Here is an 8,370-nt window from a genome sequence, read left to right on the forward strand (position 1 = left end):
TGGCTGAGGTATGTGGAGAGCAATTAAATGCCGTCCTTCAGACCACGACCTTTCTCCAGCCTTCTGATTCCAGCTTCCATTCCTGGACTCCACCCAAGGCATTAGGGCCTTGGGGGCAGCAGAGCTGGGGCACAGCAGCTCCATTTGAGGGACCCAGAAATAACTGTCACACCACCTGGGTGGAGGGAAGAAAAAGTGACAGTTGCTCTTGCTGGGGTTTCCCTGAGCTACCTGGCAGGGGCCTTGGGGGGAGGGGCCATGCCTTCATACCCCTGTCTCTTGCTTGTCCCTGACATGTCTCTGAGCCACAATTCCTCTGGCAGCCTTCCTGGAGGAGGTGGCTCAACCTCCCCCTCAGGCTAGGAGTCATTTGCTGGTCTCTTTCAGACCTGGCTTCCCCTTGCACTCCCTGGACGGAACACCCAGGCTGGGATTCAAGAGGTTCAGAAGGCCTGCAAGCCCTCCCCCTCCCCCAGGGCTCCATCCTGGATGCTTAACTGTCCACCATTAGAGGGGCATTTCCTGGTCACTGAACTGATAGCTGTTAAGCTGTAGTTTCTTTCTGGAAAGGATGCCCGGTTCCCTTCCTTCTACCCCACCTTACCCTGTTCCCTTCCTTTCTCTTGTTTCCGGGGCTGGGCTTCTGGGAAGGTAGGGAAGAGAGAGAACCAAGGGACAGAGATGAGAGAAGGACACTTTTGGGCTTTCCATCCTCCCCCGTCTTGACCCAGCTGGCCCCGGTGCCTCGCTCTCAGCCATGACCTAGGAAGGAAGACGACACTGGAAGTTTACAGGAACATGCTGCCAGACCTTGCCAGTATGCTGCTTCTACACTTCCCTACCTAGCCTACCTACCTTCTACCTTCTACCTACCTTCCCTACCCTCCCCACCACCCCCTGCAACCCCCCACTTGGCCTCTCCCAGGCCCCACTTTTCTCCTTCCCCTTTCCTCCTTTACCCACTCTTTTTTCACTTTCCCTCATCTTCCCCTCCTCTCCCCTCCCTGTTCGGGTCACTGGCCCATCTTGCCATGGGTTTTTGTGTTTTATCTCTAATTTTCTGGGCCTCCACCACCCACCCTGAACACTTTGTCTTCGAGATTCCCCCCCACCCCCCCATCCAGTGTATTCATCTCTCGCTGGCTCTCTTTCACAAGGACTGGGGCTCAGGTGGGTCAGGGGTGGTGGGGTCAGTGGAAGGTGAGGAGAAGGACTCCGTAGACATGGCCCAGATGGCCTTCATGCCCCAGGCCTGCTCCCTTTAAACTGCTTTGTGCCCAAAGCCCGAGCTCAGTGTCTGGCTGCGGGGCATCTCCACCGGCCAGGGCCACCTCGTAGCCGAGCGCCAGCAAACCTGCTTCTGGTAGATGGCAGCCACCCTGTACAGTATCCCTACAGAGCCGTATGTATTGGTGTATAGGTGCAATATTTTGAAGGACCTATTAATTAAGAAGGTGTGTTTGTGCTGGTTCCCAAGCTACCCAGGGGTCTCTCTGAACCCTGGTTTCCCCCTAAGAAAGGTGAGAACCATGAAGTTCCCCCCTCCAGGTCAAGGAGTCCCTGCTTCCCTCAGGAGGGCAGGACCGGGAGTGAAACGGTGGAGAGGGGACCGGTGGCCACCCGGCTTCCAGCCCCTCCCCCACCCTCCAGTGGCAGTTGCTCCGGTTGGGGTTTCCAGGGCAGCCCCGCAGGGTTCTAAATGTGCTTCGGCGGTTGGCCCCTTCTCCCGTGCAGTTCCTGGGTGCAGAATTCTCTGAAAACACAGGGGCTTCTGAATGGCTCACCCCCGACCTCCTGTTCAAACCAGGCAACTCTGTCCCCAGCGAAGCCCGGGCAGCCACATCTGAAACGCACCAAACCGATGGCTCCTTGGGGGCAGCCCGGGCATCGCTGAAAGAAGGGCATGACGACCTGTCCTGGCCGGGATTTCAGGGGCCCGGGAAAGCTCCTGCCTTCGCCAAGAAACTCTCCTCTCCTTCCAGATGCTACCTTACCTCACATACACGCTGTCCCACCGTTGAGAGGTTCCTTCACGGGATGAAGGACAGACTTCTCTCGAACTACCATTTCCTTGTAGCTGCCAGCATTTTGTCCCTTACTGAGAGTTGGTAGGAGCTCCTTTGGACCAGCGGTTGGAGCAACATCGAGCGGGGGTGGTAAAGGCAGAAGGCCGTGCCCGGTGACCGCAGCAGGTGGGAAGGGCCGGAGAAAGCATCTGAAAGTACGCGCCAGATTTCCTAAATGGGCTTGGAGGGCCCCTGGCCCCAAGGTGGTGTCTTCCCAGGCTGGCAGATAGCCTTTTCTGATGGGGGTGGCGGAGGGGGTCCGGTGCAAGGGGATGGCACACAAGCTCCTGATCCTGTAGGGATATCCTGACAGCCGCTGTCTTCTCCCCCACAGACCCCCCAAGCAACAGTTACCAGAAGCCATGACATGTCCCTGCCGCTGGAGGCCTTCCGGGGAAGGCCAAAGAGGACTTCCAGGCCCAGCGTTACCTGGGAAGGAAGGAAGGTAAGTGGCAGAGCTGAGTCAGCACCCCAAAATCCGACCCTGAGCCTCTTTCCTTCCTGTCCTCTTCATTTCCTGAATTTGGAAGGCTTCCATATGGTGCAGTGGGAGTGACAGAGGCCATCACTTGTTGGCAAGTCCAGAGCGGGGCCTGGGCAGAGTGGGGACAGAGGAGCGGACTCACTCATTCTTCCCTTTTCCCGATGCTCTTAGGAATGGAAAACGAGAGGGGACGTTTTTTGGGGTCAGGTCACAGGGTACGGTCAGCTGCTCCTTGCTTGACCTTCTCCATCACGCCAACCTCTGGCCCTCTGGAAGCTTCCCCGGGTCCCCTTGTCCTAGATGATCTTCACTTCTGTTTCTATTTCTGCCCCTGGATACAACTGCCCCTGTTCCTTTGTCTCTTTTGATGGAAGCCATCTCTCTACAGCTTTTCCATCAGTATGGGTCACAGGTGTGTGAAGATAACAGTGTATTTTGTCCCCAGGATGGCTGGGTGGGCCTTGGTCAAATATCTCTGTACCCAAGTGTGCCCTTCACACAATCTTTTCCATGTGTGACGTGAAGTGACAACGTTTAGAAAGTAATTCCCCACCAACACATGTTTTTCCCTTCCAACATCCAGATGTCTTTGTATACTTTTCTGATTATCGTCTTCTTTTACTTTTGTCCACAGAGAAGGATTGGACCCCAGGTCAAAGAAGGAGCCAAAAAAACTCAAAGGGAAGCCACCACCTCATGCCCCACATGTGCATAGCCCACTCTGAAGACAAACACCTTGCTTCACCCCTACTACTGTCCCTGAGTGTCAGGAACCTTCAACCTGACACCAAAGTTTCTCCCACTGGCCACCACAACAGAGGCTAACAGTGTGGCACACCAGCCCCCATTTCCTTTCCCCTTTGTCACCCCGTCCTCTATTGGAAATGACAAGAAACTTCCAGATCAGACGCCGTCCCCTGGTCCCCTGGAGAAGGTTTCTGTCCTGCCAAAGCCACACAGCTTCTTCACCCACTTTTGAGCTAGTTCTAAGACAGCCCGTTCCTCACCAGACTCTCGGTGTGTAATGCTGGCCCTGGAATGTTTTATCCACGATGTGGTGCTCATGGCCAACCCCAATCCATGTTGACCTGCTTTTCAATCCCAGGCTAAGGCTGCATTCTCTTCATTGTCTCGCTAGCTCTTCCTCATGTGCTCCTAGAGGGCAAGACACTGTTTCTCATGCATTTCTGGATCCCTGGAGCTTAGCTCAGGACTTGATATGCATGCCCAGTGCATCCTTTATTTGAATAAAACTATTTCAAAATGGCGTTTACAAGCGTTAAATGTCTCCTCTGAAATTAGAGATGGGGGAGGCAGAGGAGAGCTTGAGATAATCTGATGTGCTCAGGAAGAAGGATGAATGGGGTGAGGAGAGAGCAGGACAGACGTGAGTGCATTCAGGTCGGGATTGAGGGACCCAGGTTGCCTACTGGTGTGGTGGTGGTGAAACTCAGTTACATACAAGGTCGATCTTGAGGGTGCTTCATCGATTTCAGATTCAGAGTCTATTGTTTAGATCCTGAAGCAATGTACTTACTGGAAGTAGTAGTTGTTGCTGAATCACTGGAAGAAGGTAAATCCCATCAGACTCTGATTAAACAGGAATTTTTTGCCCTGACTAGGTTAGGCTGTAAGAATTGTAGTGGAAATGCAACTGGGATTTAAAATATTTTTCAACCCACTTTCTCTATGCACCCTCATGCTATGCTACTACATTTGGTGAAGAGATCATATACAGGCTGGGTTTCTAGTTAAGGTTTTAAAAGTTAGAATCTCGGGATGCTTGGGTGGATCGCTTAAGAGCCCAGCTTCAGCTCAGGTCATGATCTCTCTGTGAGTTCGAACCCGTATCTGACCCCGTGCTGACCACTTGAGCCTGGAACCTGCTTCAAATTCTGTCTCCCTCTCTCTCTGCCCCTCCCCTGTTCATGCTCTTTCTTTCACTCGAAAAGTAAACGTTAAAAAAAAATTGGGGCACCTAGGTGGCTTAGTCGGTTAAGTGTCCAACTTCGGCTCAGGTCATGATCTCACAGGTTCTTGAGTTGAAGCCCTGCGTCAGGCTCTGTGCTGACAGCTTGTTGCCTGGAGCCTGCTTTGGATTCTGTCTCCCTCTCTCTCTGCCTCTCCCCTGCTCATGCTCTGTCTTGGTCTCTCTCTCTCAAAAAGTAAATAAACATTAAACATTTAAAAAATATTGGGGTGCCTGGGTGGCTCAGTCAATTAAGTGTCCGACTTCAGCTCAGGTTGTGATCTCACAGATTTGTGAGTTCAAGCCCTGAGCCATGAGTTCAAGCATCATGAGTTCAAGCACTGTGCTGACAGCTCAGAGCCTGGAGCCTGCTTTGGATTCTGAGTCTCCCTTTCTCTCTGCCCCTCCTCTGCTCATGCTCTCTCTCTTAAAAAGTAAACATTAAACATTTTTAAAAACAATTGTGGTGCCTAGGTGGCTCGCTTGATTAATTGTCTCACTTCAGCTCAGGTCATGATCTCTCAGGTTCCTGAGTTCAAACCCCATGTCGGGCTCTGTGCTGACAGCTCAGAGCCTGGAGCCTGCTTTGGATTCTGTGTCTCCCTCCCTCTCTGCCATTCTCACACTCATGCTTTGTCTGTCTCTCTCTTTCAAAAATAAATAAAACATTAAAATTTTTTTTAAATAAATAAAAAATAAAAGCTAGAATCTTAAACTGTTTCTGGGCCTCTCAAATGCAGATGTTGCAGGATGAGATTCTAATGTGGGAGAAATTACGTCTACAGTGAACGCTCCAGTGTGTGCATGTGTGTGTGGATGTGTATGGTTTTTGTTGGAAGGTGCTCATGTTTTGGGTTCAGTGTCCTCTAGACAACTATAGCCACAATGCTGTTGCACTTATTGCCTCCACTATCAGAGATCGCCCAGGAACTTCCTGTATTGCTGTGGCTCAACACAGTAGGGTGTTGACAAAGAGGTGAAGAGCATGTCTAAGCAGAGAGGGAAAGCACACAGTGATGAATAGGTAATGTCTTGCATGTAGGTCTGTGAGGCCTGTGGACTCACCTCTTCTGTGTCTTCCCAATCGTATCCCTCTTCTCTGTCCTCACTGCCTGTGCTGGAATTCAGACCATCATCCGTCCTCTAAACCTATTAAACCTAAACCTATTAAACCACCATCATCGTCCACATTGTCCCCAGACTGGTCTTTCTAGAACTTGAATATAATCAAGTTACTCATGAGCACCTCCCTCCTCCTTGACCACCCCAGGCTTTCCATTGCCCCAGCTCATTGGCCTGCAAGTTCCAGCTTGCTCTCTGCCCATCTCCCCATCTTTTCTCCTTGGTCCCAGCTACATAAGATCACTCAGCTTTCCTCAAGCATACCTTGTGCTTTCCTGCCTCGATGTGCACCCTGCCCTTCCTATTCCTCCACCTGCTGAGTTCCCAGTCAGCTGCCGGGCCTCCTTCTAACCTCCCAGTTCCCCTGTACAGTGGTTAGGTTTATGTATCTACTTGGCTAAGTTACAGTACCCACTTATTCAATTAAACATGAATCTAGGCATTTCTCTGATGGTATTTTGGCGATGTGGTCAACAGCTACCATCAGTTGGCTTTATATAAATATTATCTTTGGTGATCTGGAGGTACTTTGCCCAACAGTTGAATGGCCTTAAGAGTAAAACTGAGGTCTTCTGGAGGAAGAAGAAATTCTGTCTCAAGTCTGTAACATCTACTCCTGTCTGAGAGTATCTATGTATGTACCTATGTATCTATCATCTATCTATCTATTTTACTATCTTTCTGTCATCTATCCACGTGTCTATATCTATCTATCTATCTATCATCTATCACCAATCTCTGTCTACCTATCTATCTTCTTTCTCTCTTTCTGTCTGTATTTATCTATCACCTATCTCTCTATCATCTCTCTATCACCTATCTATATTTATGTATCTATCATCTATTTTACTATCTTTCTATCATCTATCTACATATCTATATCAATCATTTATCTATCATCTATATCTATCTATCATCTATCTATCATCTATGTATCACCTATCTGTATCTATCTATGTATCTATCATTTATCTATCATTTACCTACCTATATACTTATCTATATATTTTACTGGTTTTATTTCCCTGGAGAAGCCTCACTGATTTCCTGTCATTTGCAACATTGGGAAGGCATCTGTTAGATTCACTGGGCATTGGATATACCTATACCTATATCTATATCTATATCTATATCTATATCTATATCATCTATATCTATATCTATCTATATTTATATATCATTCTTAAGAGGCTTTTTTATTTTTAATTTTTTTCCATTGACTAAAAGTGAAGAGTTCCTGCTTTATCTTTCTTGCACCCCTTAAAAGTGTCTGCTAGATCATTCTTTCTAGATTAATATTTGCAGACATAGCAGAACTAGCTTGGATTTGGCTGCTATTGGCCCATAAAGTCAGGGGTGCCGGAAGTCTCATGTTGTTTTCTTTTCATCTGTCTCCCAGCACCTCTGATGTTAGAATGCAAGATATTTTTTTTAAGAATATTTTCTCTCATTGTAGCAGGAGTTTTCTCCTTTCCAGAGTTGTGCAGGCAACCCTGAGTCTTAAGGGGCTCCCAGTTACTAGGAGGACCCCTCAGGTCATTTGTCAGAGGTCATTAGTTCAGGCAAATGCTTTTTTCCCATGCCTGTGTCTCAGCTCCCATGGCCTCATGGTCCTTTGGATGCAAAGGCGCTTATGTTTTTGTGCCATACTTGGGGCAGGTCCTGTGTCTGGCGTCCAGCCTCGCTGGTGAACCCCATAGCTTCCCCTCCCTGAGAGCTCCCCACTTCCACCACCATATCTTATCCCCCTAAGCAGGATCCATCACTTTTTATCTCGTAACTGTCTGGAAAGAGCTTCTTTCTCCTTTTGACAGTTAAGATAACCCTTCTCTTTCTTTCTATAGGACAAGAAAGTATCATCTTTTCTATGAAGAGAGTCAGAAGAGCTGCTGATCTGAAGCAGCTTCCTGCAAAAATCCCTGTAACAAGAAGCCTCAAAGGGCCTGCAAAATCAAACATGACTTGTTTAATAAACTATGCTCGTGTGGATGATTTTCTGTCCATCTGCCCACTCTAACATCCATACCTTTCCAGAATGATAGCTGTACAAAAATGACACTGACATCAAGTGAATGCTTTTGCCCATTTGTGTGCTTGTATTTTCTAAATGTTTTATAATAACGTGATACCTTTTCTAAAGGGAGAGATTCTTTAGAACCTCTAAAGAATATAAGAAAATATAGAAGAAAATAACGCAGCCAAAAGCAATTTCTAAAGTCAGAAGACTCAGGATCACATTCCAACTTTGCAGTTTGATTGGTCTATGACTCCTCCACCTTGCTCAGATTTTTGTTTTCTGAATCAAATAAGCCAATGCATGTAAAAGTACTTGGTATGTGCTAGTGCCTATTTCCTTAATACAGGATTAGAGCTATCCTCCATACTAGATTGTGAGTTTGGTGCTGAAGCTGGGTCTCCCCCTCCTTTTCCTCCATCATCCAGAAGGTCCTGGTTCTTGGGAGGTAAATCAAAAGTTATTTGTTGAATGAATAACCAAATGAAGAATTTATTTCTCCCACCTCCCAATCTCTACATCTGTTATTCCAAAATTTAGATCATTCTCTGTACTGAACATCCTCACCTAGAGCCCCGGCTCACCTGTGAATACGTACATATTAAACGCACTGTTTCCTTTTAAACATGCCGGTTCTTCTGGATGGTGTGACAAACTACATGGAGGGGCTTGAAACAGCTAGTGGGATTTTCCCACTCCACCTGTCATGAGCTGA

The 8,370-nt window shown here is 48.0% G+C and overlaps 1 long non-coding RNA gene across 1 annotated transcript; it reads left to right on the plus strand.

Annotated features, from left to right (window-relative positions):
* Positions 1-1,745: 1,745 nt before the first annotated feature.
* LOC144230151 (uncharacterized) lies at positions 1,746-3,778 on the plus strand. The gene is made up of 3 exons (XR_013334711.1): positions 1,746-2,221; positions 2,401-2,511; positions 3,185-3,778. It is a non-coding gene; the product is annotated as an uncharacterized LOC144230151 (long non-coding RNA).
* The last annotated feature ends 4,592 nt before the right edge of the window (positions 3,779-8,370 follow it).

Source organism: Crocuta crocuta, unplaced genomic scaffold, assembly GCF_008692635.1.
Source record: "Crocuta crocuta isolate KB4526 unplaced genomic scaffold, BGI_CrCroc_1.0 scaffold93, whole genome shotgun sequence".
In the NCBI taxonomy this organism is placed as follows: Eukaryota; Metazoa; Chordata; class Mammalia; order Carnivora; family Hyaenidae; genus Crocuta; species Crocuta crocuta.